Genomic DNA, 14,640 nt, shown 5'->3' with positions numbered 1-14,640 from the left:
ATGGTTTTAGACTTTAGTTTCCTTAGTTTATCCTCTAGTGTCAAATTAATATTTGTTGAAATCCAGCATATTTTCATATAGAGAATTTACTTTATCACTTCTGTTCCACCTTTGATGAATGTTGCCGGTGTTGCAATTTTTACAATATATATATGTATGTATATATTTAGTGGATTATAACACACACAGAACTTGCATGCATATTAAATACAGAAAATACAAAATTAGAGATGTGAGATTTCTTTCTACATGGTTAGTATTCACTCACAGAAATGTTGGGAGAATAAAATGTAAGAAAATGAAAATGGTAATGGAGAGAACAAAAATGTCAAGGCCATTCTGCCATTCTGCACTTTCCAAAATGTGCATTCCTGTGAATTTCACAGGGCTGTTTTTTTAATGATGTAGATTACTTTTTTCATGAATCATTCAAAAACTGGCTTTTGAAGAAGAGGACATGCATATTTTAATGCATACAATGAACTGTATATTATATTAGAAGAGTAAACTCATTTTTACTCTCTGCCAATGTTAAGAAGGGGAAATCCAGGTGACTAATTATATTAACAAGGAAAATGGAAAACAAAACAGTGACAACATAAAATGCAGTCAGGAATTTATTTCAGTAAGATCTCACTTCTGCAGATTTCATTATCTGTTATTCTCTATTAATGTAAATGCTTCAATCAGAGAAAATGAGACTACTTCTGCAAATAAGAGCTGGATACATTACATATGTCCAATTTTCAACAGACTGGATGTTTGACAGAAGTGTGTTTTTATCAATAATTATTTTGTTTCATGAAATGTAACAATGGGCTGTGGCATATTATGGCTTTAGATTTTCTTTGTAAGAACAGTGTAGATAATATTCTGATATAGTTGATTTTTAACTTCTCTGAAATGAAATAGCTTTGATTGCCTCAAACACTTCATTTCTGTTCAAACTCCCTTTGAAAACTTTCTTATTCTGCTGCTAGAAACAAAATTGTAGTATATTACAAAAACAAAACCCTCCCTCTTCCTTTTAACATGATACTTTCAGAAACTTTTGTTTGTAGAAGGGCAGAATTTAATGTAAAAAGCTATTTTCCAACATTAAATGGGATGGTTGTAGTCCATTTTTTAATTACATAGATTTTCTAACATAAAAAAATGAACTTGCTTGCAAATACCTTCAGAAACAAAAGCCCTGTATGTTTAGTGTGTAAAAGCCCTGTATGTACATCTAAAAGATACTATCAAAGTATAGTATCTGAAAGTCATCACAGGATCACTTCAGATTTTTTTGTTTTCTTATATTTTGGAAATGTGACATTTTGAAAGCAGTGGCAGTGAATGAACTGTCACACATTTCACCATGAAATGAGTGCAGTGATTGCACTCAGAAAGTATTTTTTCCTTCCTTTTTTTTTTTTTTTTTTTAAAGTGAAGCTAGTCTTTTTTATTTAAAGACCCCTGTAAAAATCAAAGTTAGGAAGTTAAGTGCAGTGCTTACCTCTTTTTCTAGTCGTGACTGGGAACTGGCCATCCATATTTCAAACAGGTAGGAGAGATGTTAAAGATGGAAACACAGGAAAGTGACGATTTCTTTTTAAATAGTTCTATTCTTTTATGTTATACATTATACATCAGAGTGATATTTGAAAGCAGATTTATTACACTCCCCAGCAGAATGCTTTGTACATTTATAATGCAAAGCTTTTATCTAAAATTCAGAGCATTATTTTAGAAAGAATGTGTATCATATCTGTGAGACAAGTTCTACTCCCACTGAGAAGTGTCCAAAGGACTTGCAAATACGTGGTGAAATTGGTGGTCAAGAGAAAGCTGAAAATAAAAAGAAATCTGTGTACTTTGCTTAGTGCAGTTGTGTTTTTGGGCCTTACTCTTAGATCCACACCTAACTTTTTCATCTGCCGTACATAATTTGATGAGGTAAAACTAATTTATATTTTACGTAAATATTAAACCTATTAGAATTTGTGGAAATATCCTAGACACAGTAAAACTGTCTTAAAGGAAGAAATCTTTAAGCTCTTTTTGTCTGAAATTATTTCTCAACCATGCCCTTAGCACACTATCAATTGCTATTGTAGGAAAGAGGTCTATCTATGACAGGAGATTGAGCTGCTTTTTAATATTGTATTGACAACTAATGGATTGAATTTTTGGAAATTAAAGCATTTGGAGAATCAATTTTCACTGACATTTAAAATAGCAGGAACTTTGACTCTGCGTGGCTTTAGAAAATTTAATCTAATCTGCCCACCCTCTTACCTGTATTTTCAAACACAGCTAATCACTCCATGGTTTCTGTTTTAGGTGTTCATCCAACAATTTTGAATCATGTTTCAAAAACAGATTTTTTGCATCTGACCCCTTCTTTCTGTGCCCATTATCATTGCTAAAAACATCACTCCAAAGTTCACTGGCTTAGGACTACGAAAACCTTTTAAGGGTTTTGTTTTCTAGCATTTCAGTGTTGGGAATTCATCAGTGAACACAGAAAGGTGTAATGAGTTCTCAGAGTTCTTTGGCAGCTCATCTATTTGCAAAGGAACAATGTGATAATGATGGAGTGACACTGCTATGTAAAATCCACATGATAATGAGGTTAAAAATACATGTTTTAATTATGTGTTTAAATATATATAGTATGTATATTTAATATCTTAATATATATATGTATTTTATTGTGCTTATTATATAATTATACTTAGTCATGTTTAATATGATAATATTGGGAAAAAAATCTTGCATGTTAGTGGATAAGTCTAAAATTTGCTTTGAATATTTCTTGAGACAAAGTAAAAATGGTATTCAAACTATTTTTTCCATTAAACACATTTAAATAATAGTCAACTTTCTCTTTGTATACTGTATTACCACTTGAAGCTTTTTTAGAAAGGCATCCCTGCCCTGTCCACAAACAAAGCCAGTATGTTGGTGTCAAAGTCAAATGCAGTGATCCTAATCTGCATGTTAGGTTTTATTAGTGGAACAAAAAAATAATAAATATTTCATTGTAGCAATGATTTTAATGGGACTATTTGCGAAATCGCAACACACACTACTAGTTATATAAATACCATACTTTGGATTCCCCGGCTGACCATCTTCTATACCTCTGTCTGTGATAAGCTCTCCTCTGTCTAAGTAGCACAGGATAGAAATATATTCCTTTTTTTCCTGTCTCTCTGAGGCCAGCTGTCTCCTGTCAGACCATACTGAGTAAACAGACGGGGGAATGTCCTCTTTGGAAATACTTCTAAGAGACTATCACAGCTCCTGTTTTAGATTAGGTTTTGAATCTCTCATTAGCTGTGGAATGGTATCAGCAGTTGGAGAGTTTATCGTATGTGCCATATGGCATAAAAACTTAGTCAAATTTGAAAAGCTGAGGAGTTTTTTCTTAAATGTTACCAGTGTCCACAAGGTGGACTGAGGCGTTGAAAGAGCTGGTAAGAACCCAAGTCTATCAACGTGATGTCTGTAACAAGAGCAGATACCTGTAGGTGCCCCATTTCTTCTGCAGAGACAGACATAACAATCTTAAACAACTGAAACTTTACACCAGACAATTTTGTATCAAAAATACAATGAAGTGCTTTACCATTGGGTGCAATTAACCATTACAAAAAAGTAACTAGAGCTGTAATAATTCCTTATTACAAGGTTTTACTATGAGACATCAGCGCCTTTCTGAAGGAAATGTTCTAACCCAAACATCCTTTACCTCGATGGCTCTGTTGCCTCTCTACTGCAAAAGGGATGACCAGGATGCACACAGCAAGTTCAGAGCAAAAGGCAGATGTAAGCTTCCTTACCACCTCCAGTGATAATCATGTTTTGGTTTCCTTCCTATTTAGACACGTTTTTCATTATTCAAGTGGAAAAAGTATTTTCATTTTATTTTATGTAGATAGATTATTTACATGTTTCAATATTATGGCCATTAATTCCATACTTACTAGTATATCTCCTACACTTAATGTTGTACTTTGGACATAAAGTAGTGTCCATGTACTAATGAAATACTGGAACTGTTCTTCTTTGGTTACTTCAAAAAGAAAATTAAGTGGACAGGTGTAACGCATTCAATGACACGTCAGACCCAAAGCCAATTTCCCATTGGTACTGCACAGGATGCTCCTTAAGGGAGTGAAATGAATTTCTACTTTTTGTCATTATACCCGCTCATGTAATATGTGTCACTTCATCCTTATAGGAGTGCATTTATGTATTTCATAAAGTTTCATACTTGAATGGAAAGTTTCAGAACTATCAGGGGTATGGTTCACAGATGGTTCAAACTCCATAGATAATTCAATGTCTGTTTAGCTCTAAAGTAGATGGAAGACCTGGTAATTAATGTCCTGAGAGATTTGAAAAGGCTTGTGCACACATTTGTAGATACACTAGTATTTGCTGTCAGTGTTCAAACATTTTCAGTAAACTGAACTGTGATTTGAAGCATATGGTTCTCATTCCCTAATTGGTAATCAGTCCCACTGAGGGCAAGATCCACACACTGGCAAGCAGTAAGGGCTAGCGAGTTAAAGTATTGATTAAGGATTATAGCTGAGATGTTATATGCTGAAGTGAGCATGGGTCTGCAAATCTGTTGCTCAGTCCTTACTTCGAAAATGTCAAGAGAGAGATTTATAAATTTAAAAAGCAAAATATTTTTTTCTGTTGTTGTTTTTTGTTTGTTTGGTTGGTTTTTGTTTGTTTGTTTGTTTGTTTTTCATAAAAGGAATGTGAGTTTCAGTCTAATGGGCTGATTTTTCATTATTTATGTAAACAACACGACCACTTACAATTTAAAACTTCTAAAAAGTGAAAATGGCACAGATAAAATCAGTCAAAACCACTTGGTTTGATTTTAGTAGTTACTGATTTGTGCTGTGTATCTATAGAGGAGTTCATCACTGCCAGTGCAGAATAAAGGGGTTTTATTTCAGCCCCTTCCTGATTCCCCCACATCAGACACCGTCTTTGTCAGTTTTCACAGTTATTAGTGATATAAATATGGAAATTCAGAACAATAATTTCCATAACTCACATTTTCCAAAAAAATAATGGCAAAGATATCACAAAGCATGGCAAGCCTTACGCAGCAACTGTTGTAAACAGAAACACAACTAATGGCAGTCAGACAGAAATCAGGGGATATGGAGCAGGTCCTTTTATAACCATGGTTTGAAATCTCCCAATCTGACAGAAGGCATTTTTTACAGACAAATGATCAGTGCCTTCCAGGGTGTTCTGCACAATCCAGTTGTGGTGGCAAAATTGTCTGCAGAGCAATCGTGAATAGAACTAATAGAGGAACACTTTGCTGAACAGAAAAGGGAAAATCTTCCTGCAAAAAATGCACTCTTTCACCCCTTGACACACACACATCATGGTCTTCTCCCATGAAGGTTAGGTCTGCGACTGGCAAATTCTGTAACATCACAACGTGAAAGCCCTTTTGTGGTGCTGTAAGCTTGCTGTACGACATGGGACCACATTCATGGAGAACAGTTTGGGTCCATGTTGGGTCCCCAAACTTCCCACTTATCTTTAAAGAAAATTAATAACTTAATCTCCATGTTACTAATACGTTACCAGAAGTTACTAGTCACTACCACACAGGTCCAATCACAGGTTTTCCTTTTACACTATACCAAGTCAGTAACAATAGTTCAGCTTTTAATATCATATGAAATGTCTCCTCTATCATTTCAGTTATTTTTCCTGTCCTAAAAGTAGATGGCAATCATTTGTGCTGTGATTACAAGCTATTTCTTTATCTATGACTTTTCTCATCATAATATATGAAAGTGGCAAATACAATCTATAAGTAATAAGTGTGGTATGAAATTTCACAAGGTCCTTATCATTCTGTGTCATTATTCTTGTCTTTGTTTCTCTCTCTCCCTTTATTATAGGAATATTTTTTATTTAGACTGTGGGTTTTTTTCTTTGCTTTTTCTTATTCTCTTTCATGTCTGAAAATATTCTGCTGTCTAAAATAAAAAATAGTTTGTGGTCTCTTCAAAATGTTGATTTATATTCAAACTTACTGATTTCTTTAATGTTTATCTCCCTCTTTGTTTTTTAGTTATTGTAATGCTGGAAACTTAAGCTGCATATACATACTTTTAGAACTGATTTAACTGAGCGGAGCATACCCTGATCTGTACCCTGAAATGCTGTAAATTTTGGGCTAATGACATTTCAAACCATGTCTCTATTTCTGACCTTAGGGGACAACACTTGTCTGTGCTTCCCAAAATACAGAGATCCATTTGTATTTCCAGGTGTATCTGTTCAACTGGCAGGCGATTGCACATTTTTAGAAGTGATGTTTCATTTTGCTTTACTTTTTCTTGAAAATAAATCTCCTTAAAATTCTCCATGAGGGAAAAATCTGAGGAAACCTGGCTGGTTGGCAGCCATGGAAGCTGTGGGCATTATGGGAATTAAGGGCAATCTGATTTCCTTTGTCTGTAGATACTAGAAGCTTCAGGCTCAAAACAAGAGAAGAAAGGAAGAGAAAAAGACAGAAAGAAAGAAATAAGCAGGCATGGAGAAAAGGTGAGAGGGAGAAAGAAAGGCAACTTCAAAGTATAGGAAGTTTCTGGTGAAGGCTCCTTCTTGGCCTACAAGAATTACTGTGAAGATGGCAAATAAAATTAGGAAATCAGTAACTTGTATCGCAGTCCTTCAAGCAAGCAGCCACAAGCCTGCAGCAGGTACACCAGTGGAAAATAAGCAAGCTTCAGATAGAAGCCTGTGTAACATAATTCCCCTTGCATACCAACAAGTATCCCTTAGGTTTGAGTTACTACTCCCTGAGATTCTTTTCATACATTTCAGAAATAGCAATAGTTTTCTAATAATTCGTCAAAAAAATGAACGGATAACATGTGCTAGCATAAAGGTAACAGTATTAAAACACTAGAGCAATCTAGAACTTGAATGGCTCAATAAGACTATCTTGTTCACAAGTCAGGCATTTCTAAAACACAGTAAATTTGGTGGGGTCAAAGATCCTAGCAATCTGCATGGAACCAGTATGAGGAATGCAGGAGCAAATCATACAAAAATGGATAAACACATAGTTAAACTAAGGACTCTGAGAAACACACGTAGTTGTGTGTTTCCTTATGAGAAGTAGGACCACATGAAGGCTTGAGATTTCACTTCATAGTACTTTTTCAGGCATTTCTTTGAACCACTAAGAAATACATGAAGAAATGCAAGAACAGGTGAATCAAAGTAATAATGGCTACTGATTCAGAACAGTAAACAGAACCAGGAAAAAAAGACAAAAAACATTTGGCATGCCTGTTTAGTGTTTATGCAGTGGAAAGTAACATGAAGGTAAAGAGAGAAATGCTTGGCTTCTGAATAGTGGATTGATGTGTCGTAGGCACATCTACAAACGGGTGGCACAAAATGTGTTTTTCCTTGTGCTAAGATACCAGGATATCTCTGTGTTAAAGAGGAGAGGGAAAATTGCCGATGATCTTTGATTAACTTTCAAACAGAATAAAAAATGTTTCAGGGAGAAGAGTAGTCTGCACAGAAAGTTCATCACTACGCCTGTTGCAATGACCATGAGCCGGCTGAGCTGCCTAATAGTGATGACTATTAAGGAAAATACAGCTTAGTACAGATCTGAAACTACTTGCCTTTTATTTGAGAACAGCAGTATTCATCACATGTGACTGAAGATATCCTGTGTTATATATCCAGCACAAAAGCATCCACTGTTTGTGATGGGTTTTGACATACTAAGCCAGATAAGCCATGCAATGATTTAACAAACTGTCCTGTATTTGAGGATTTGTGGGTACCAGCCCAGCTACACTGTACATCTAGTGAATACTGAAACAGTCAGTGGACTAAATCCTGCATGTGTAGATATGCATATACATAATTAAACATAGTGACATTTATATTTACCTATGTGTGATACTTATACTGCTGGACAAAATGTTTCCACAGGGAGCACATCCAAGTTTATACTATCAATGTGAAAACTATTTATCAGATGTCAGAAAAAAAAAATGCTATGTGACAATAGATTAGATAGAATCCAGGAGAACTAAAGATTATTTATTTATTTATTTATTTATTTATTTATTGCATGTCAACTTGGAAAACTACTGAACACTTCACCACTCCCCTTACTTTTAATCATTCTAGCAAATCATTACTTTAATCTGGAAAGAATTATGCTGAGAAAACTCACTGGAGAACAGCCATCCAGAAATGGAATACACATTTTTTTCAGTTCATGATGTGGGGGGCCAGGCCACAACGCACTTTAGTACAACTTCAAATATTAACCAGTAACCTAAGGCATGATCTCTCACCTGCCCCAAAACAAAAGAAATGGAGAAAGCCTGGGAGCCAAGTACAAGGAAAATGGATGCTCTCTGTACAGTGCTGAATCACATCCTCGGGTAGTAAGAAATAGCTGGCATGGGAACTGTGGTGCTTACGCCTGCAGAAGAATCAAATAGCTGCTTTCTGTGAGGAAATGTGCACCAAAAGAAACTTACAGAATGATATCAAGGAAACACAACAATTAGTACAACACTGAGTCAGCAAGGCAGACCACTACAGAAGAGGAATAAATGTTTTTTTGCCTCATTCATTTGAAAAGGTGTAAAATCTCTGGCATGTTCAGGTTTGTTTTCCCTTCCTAGTGGTAAGGGCTTTCTGCTGATGAGATGGATGGAAGAGAACAAAATAAGCCTCCTATTTTCCATGACCTCAAACTGCAAATCCTTGTTCTTCAGACATTCCTGATGTCTGGAGATCAGCCTCAACAAAGGCTCTTCTTCTGTCTGCCTTGATTTTGGGACAGTGTATCTGTTTGAGAATGGCCTTGGTGCAGCTCTTAATTTAAAAAATAAATAAATAAATAAAAATAAAAAACATATTCTCAGCAGTGTAGTGGCCCTGTCAACCTTTCAAGTTATACAGTGCAAAATGCCATAGCTTAGAAAATGCTAACGCTCTTTTCATATGCTGTCCCCTTTCCTGATCAACTAAATTTAAAAATAAGTTGGAAACAAAGCCAGAAATATGTCTTAAATAAGTTTCTTGATAATGAAAAACAAGAGGTCTTATCACTCTCTTTTGGCTTAACTTCCTAGGAAGGAAAAAGAAGGAACTAGTATACTAAAAATGGTGCTAAGAAAGGGTTGACATCAATTTGAGGATGCTGAATGCTTGGAGTAGTATTATCAAATAATTCTCAGGTATGATGACTGATAAAGAAATTCAGATCTGATATATTGCTGTTTTCTTCTCTTTTCCCTGTTCATATCACATGGCAAGATGTAACTTTCTAAGACATAAAACCTTACCTTTTTCTGAGTATCGACAAATTTCTCTGTTTCTTCCATAGTTTAGGCTGTATGCATTCCCACACAGGAAATACTGTAAAAACATTAATAATCACATTGCTGACAATACACAAAAATATAATTGTTATTCCCCTTGATCACATGAGTAAACATGAAGACAAATTGTATAAATGAAATACACAGCTGTTTGGCTGAAGATTTCATTGCTGATAGTTTTGTTGGTACTGTAAGCATATCTTTATCACACCAGACAAAACCTTAAGATCTCTAAGCTGAGCGAGCTAGTAAAATTGTATAAAACATACAAGAATGGATAGCACGAATAACCATCTTGACTGTAGTAGAGCAGTGGGATTTTGAAAATGAAACAAGGCAGTTTGCATTATTACAGGCAGTATTTGGCTGTTCATAGAAGCTTTAGCTCTAGACCTTAAAAGAAAACTACATTCCCTTTGTCTGAACAGTAGAGATACTGGTGTTTTAACCAAGTATTTTAAATGTCGGTCATCTTAATATGAAATACCCTTTCTCCTCAGCTACTCTCCTGGTTTTAGAATCTGTCTTTCCTCCTCCTCCTGCTTCCAAGGGGTGCCTTCCAGTTACATAGAATAAAAACAGATTTTTTGGATCTTGTCTGTTTCCCCCCATAAGATTTACCCTATGTCTCTCAAGCTCTGTGACTGTTTGGGGAATAGCAGGTAAACATATCAGAATTCAGTGCAGGAAGAATGTTCAGTAAAAAAAAAATTCTTCTATTTTTGGTGTGTTGCTAAATCATGACAAAAATTCTAAAGGCAGATAGTAACATATGTGATTATGTTCTGGACAGTACCACTAGAGGTTAAAGGTAACGAATTAGTAGGGGTTAAAGGTAATGGATAGTCCATGTAACAAAATGCAGTAATTATTACAGTACTCTCACATCCATTTTTTTGTGTTTTTTTTTTTTTTCATTTTTTTTTCTTTTTCCTTTTAACTTTATGTAAATAAAATGGCAAACAGGCACAGATTTCAGAAATGTGAATTTTCCTGAGATTCATTCCACAGAAAATTTAAATACAAGAGATTAAATAGAAAGTCTTGTCAAGTGAGACCCTGTGAAACTGAGTTCCAATCACTGAGCAATGTCTGATGGAATTGCTAATTAGATCACATATTTCTCTTTAGCTGTAGAACAAGGAATCACCCCAATGATTCCACTTGTCATCTGCGGAACAAGTTTCCAATCTCTTTTGTAACTGGGTAGTATGGTATGAGGGACAAATTCCTACTGATGCTGAACAGAAACATTTATGTATTTATAAGCTAATATATGTCTAGGGAAAAAAAGCCTCCAACTTTTATTTTTCCAGTATTTATCGTCCATTCAAAAACAGATGGTAGGAGGTAAGCCAGGTTATCTCAGACTTCTTGTGATGGGTTCAGTGGCAGAGACCCAAATAGCCTCGTATGCAGCAGAGTACCTATCCCACTGGCAGCCAGTTTTTTCCACTCAACTCCTTTTTGCTCCTTGGAGCCGATCCAGCCCAGTTCAGCTCTTTTGTAGGAACTGAGGAACCAGTATTGATTTCCCATTTAAACCAATCTTGCGTAAGCCCACCACTGCCTCCCTTGCTATGAATAGGGGGAGCACTGGAGGAAACCAGCTGCAGCGTTTTCAACGCAGAATTGCTTCTTTGCACCAGACGTGAGCTGAGCTGCAAATTAGAAAAATAAAAAGCAAAAATGGCAGTGTAGATAGGCTTTCTTTTCAAGTCTGATAAACATTCAGCATTGCCTTCCTAGAGAGGATTCTCGGAAAACAGGGAATTTGCTTGTTAGAGTGAGAGAAGGAGATTCTTATTATAGGCTTCAGCGTAGTTGTCAGCCAAGATAACAAATCCTTGTACCAAAGTGGCCTTAGAATGGTGAGACAATGAGGGTTTTCTTAAAAAAAATAAAAATAAAATCAAAATTGTGCAGTGCATTTTTTATGAAAGTATGAAAATCTGTTGTTAGTGACTTTACAGAGTGTTTATAGATTTAAACTGAAGACTGCAGTGATATATGAGGAGTCTCAGGCTTTGTGCCATGGAAGTTACGCTACTGGATTCTGAGTGTTCAGCAGGCATCCATTGCTATCAAAGAGAAAGATACCTTCTAAACAGGTATTTCTAGGGAGTAGCAGTGAAGATTTCCCATGTACTTCAAAAGAAAATTTAATGCTAATAACATTGACACAAACTTTCCAAAGTTGGTCGGTAGTGTTTCAGATACCTAGGATGTGATTGGAGAGAATGTGGACATAGTTAAGTAAAAAATTGGAAATACATGCTGAGGGATAACATGGCAATTAAATAAATCTTGAATTGCAGACTGAAAGACAAAGACAGACATTTTGACCCCTACACAATAACTAGTGAGGGGAAAAAACAGGAATATTAACCTGAAAACCAAACTTTGGAGACCTCACACAAAAGTTTAGCGTCTATCTGACCTAATTTCCTCACTCTCTGTTCTCAGATGTTCACAGGCTCTAAAACTGGAGTCTATATCTGGAGTATGGTAGGGACAAATTGTAGGAAGCTCTTGCGTGGCAACAGGATCCCTCATTCTAGCATATCTCTGCAAAACACTTATAGTAACTGTCCCCAGGCACTGGCAAGTTTAGGCACTACTTGTTCCTCATTTCAGCGAGAATCAAGCCACCCAAACCAGGTCACAACTGTGCTCATGTCCCACATAGACACCATCAGTGCATTTAGTCAAAATCCACTGCTACTGACTGTGATTAAGAAAGACTGGAAGAACAATTTGCTCCAGCCCAAAGGATAGAGCAATTTCAAACTCTACCACATGTATGCAGGAAACCAGAAACAATGGCAGCTTCCTGATTGCGGCCTCCCCACTGCTCATTCTCAGGCTTCATGCAGCCTAAGAAAGACCTAAGCAACTGCTACACAGTTTTTAACTAAAATGGAGAAAAGACTGGTACTTTTTTTTTTTTTTTACTTTTTTTTTTTTTTTTCCTGTTGCAAATACATGGAGCAATTGGACAAAATGGAGTCCATTAGGATATTATGAAGCTTATCTGTCAGCAGCTATATTTTTGGGTTATATGTTCTTTGTCAGAGAACTTTATGCAAGAAGATTTCCCAAGAGAATGAAACTGAGAGTTAGGTGGATTATTTTCATGTAGGGGAATCAATAACCTGAGTTTCCTTGGTGAGTGGTCAGAAGAGCCAAATATTTGTAATTCTCAATTCTCAGGTATCCCCACCAGGGAATAATTAGCAGTCTAAGCTGCTAGTTTGATTGATGAGGCTGCTGAGTGATTATTTCTCCAATTTTCCCTGACTTCAATTCTCATAGACTGGGGTCAGTGAAGAGAGGTTCATTTGGGGTTTTCAGACACTGCTGTTCTGATTCTTTCTCGAGCATACCTTCATTAATATCTTTTATTTGTACTTTTAAAGAGTGAAATTGGAGGCACTGCCAAGAAGGTAAGAGACTTTAGAGGGATTTTTGTGGCAGTTTTCCTGAATTTGTGGCATCTGGTAGAGATTAGACAAAATGACAGAACAGGTTCTACCAAGCAGAAAAGAAGAGCCTGAGGAGGAGGCAGCAGAAATATTAGGAGGGACTGAGAAAGTTGTGGAAGGAAAGATGAACATCAGAGCTTTATTTGAGTTGTAGTGCCCAGTGAGAGAGAGGAATAGGAACAAATGTCAACAGGAACAAACCAACCTTTTGCTTTTTAATGTAGTCATAAAAACTTACATGCGAATAAGGAATATTAAAAATGTGCCTCAGATACAAAATGTCATTCACGTCTACTGAAAAAAAAAAAAAAAAAAAGAGAAAAAAAAAAAGACTGTTGCCTAGGGCTATGCTAATTCTTTAATGTGATGGCATTCCTGTTAGGAGAGCTCTGTAAGCTTTCCAGGCTGCCAAGCATGCTTGGCGCCCATGTCTTCAAGCGCTATTCCTGCAAGGCTCCTGAGTACATTTTCATTTTAATGGGTTCTTAAGTCAAGCATCTCTAGCAAAGTTGCCCTCCTAAAAAAATGAGTGAGAGCTCATGCAAAGGACAATGACATACTTTAATATTTACTGCACTAAAAATAGTTTTTAAAAACAATACAAGGTATACAGAATGTTCTCCTTGTTCAAAAATGGCCAGTTCTAACAGCATTTGATGGATGCAGTGGGCTCTAGTAAGTACAGTTAATATATTCTCTCTATATATTCCTTCAGTACTAAAGAGCAAATTGCTTAATATGTAATCTTGAGTAAATGTTTCCCCAGCTACATTCACTTTCTCTTTTTGATATGCTTTATTCCTGCCTGAGTATTTTTCTCCTTTTAATATTCTCAGCAGGCTGGATTTATGAGCCTATGAAAGCAAAGAATGGGAAGCATCTTCTCCTGAAGCCAGCTGCACTGGTGAACTTATTGAATAGCTGACTGAGTACTGAATGATAATCATACAAAAAGAAGAGCAAGAAAAACAATAGGAGACAAAATCACCTTCATTTTCAAAAAATAAAAAAAAAACAACAAAAAATAAAAATAAAAGGACCAACAACGCACAAAATGAGATAGAGAGAGAAGAGAAGAGAAACGTAAAGGGTGAACCCATAGTTTGTTTCATTTTTCATTCTAACATCATTTCAACCACAAAGAATGACAGTATAAATGATCAAACAACTGTTTGCTAATGCATTATAGATAGTCATACACAATATGGCAGCTTTATACTTGTATATTTACCCACCATGAATACAAAATATACTAAGAGTGACAGGTAATGTAGCCAAAGCTTCTACTCTCTGTAAGCATCTGTGTACTATGAATTATAAATGAGAGTCTTGTGTCCAAAGGTAGCAAGTAATGTAGATAATGCCATCTGAGTAAATGAATAAATGTGAAACAGATGCTTTTTGCATTCAGGGCACACAGGTACAGCCAGGAAGCCACCAGTACAGATTATGGATGCTGGTGAAACAGCTGCTGTCTGCATCTAGTGCCAGGTGCGGTCCTACCTGGACTGTGTTGAGCCAGTAAGAAAGGTCCTTGTCTTATTAGTTTTTGACAGGTTTCCAGAAGGATGAGGTATCCTTTTGTGTAGGTTCCTTCGGTGCTTGGATTTCATTGTGGCTTTCCTGAAAAATCACATCAGCATCCTTATTAGTACATAGCCCTTTGTAAGAGTTAGAGAAACTGCCTGAAAGGAACATTTTTTAAGAGTCATAAAATACTTCTTTGCTCTTTATGCAATTCC

General features: G+C 36.0%; 1 long non-coding RNA gene across 1 annotated transcript in view; it reads right to left on the bottom strand.

Annotated features, from left to right (window-relative positions):
• Nucleotides 1–8,152: 8,152 nt before the first annotated feature.
• The window catches only part of LOC137855980 (uncharacterized), a 226,764-nt gene continuing 220,276 nt past the window's right edge, over nucleotides 8,153–14,640 (bottom strand). The window contains exons 5-7 of the long non-coding RNA XR_011096111.1: nucleotides 14,402–14,521; nucleotides 9,378–9,450; nucleotides 8,153–8,506 (exon numbers count right to left, since the gene is read on the bottom strand). This is a non-coding gene — a long non-coding RNA (uncharacterized lncRNA). The remainder of the gene's footprint in view (nucleotides 8,507–9,377; nucleotides 9,451–14,401; nucleotides 14,522–14,640) is intronic.

This window comes from Anas acuta, chromosome 4 (assembly GCF_963932015.1).
Source record: "Anas acuta chromosome 4, bAnaAcu1.1, whole genome shotgun sequence".
In the NCBI taxonomy this organism is placed as follows: domain Eukaryota; kingdom Metazoa; phylum Chordata; class Aves; order Anseriformes; family Anatidae; genus Anas; species Anas acuta.
Note: the sequence above shows the minus strand (reverse complement) of the source record. Positions and strands in the feature narration are given on the sequence as shown.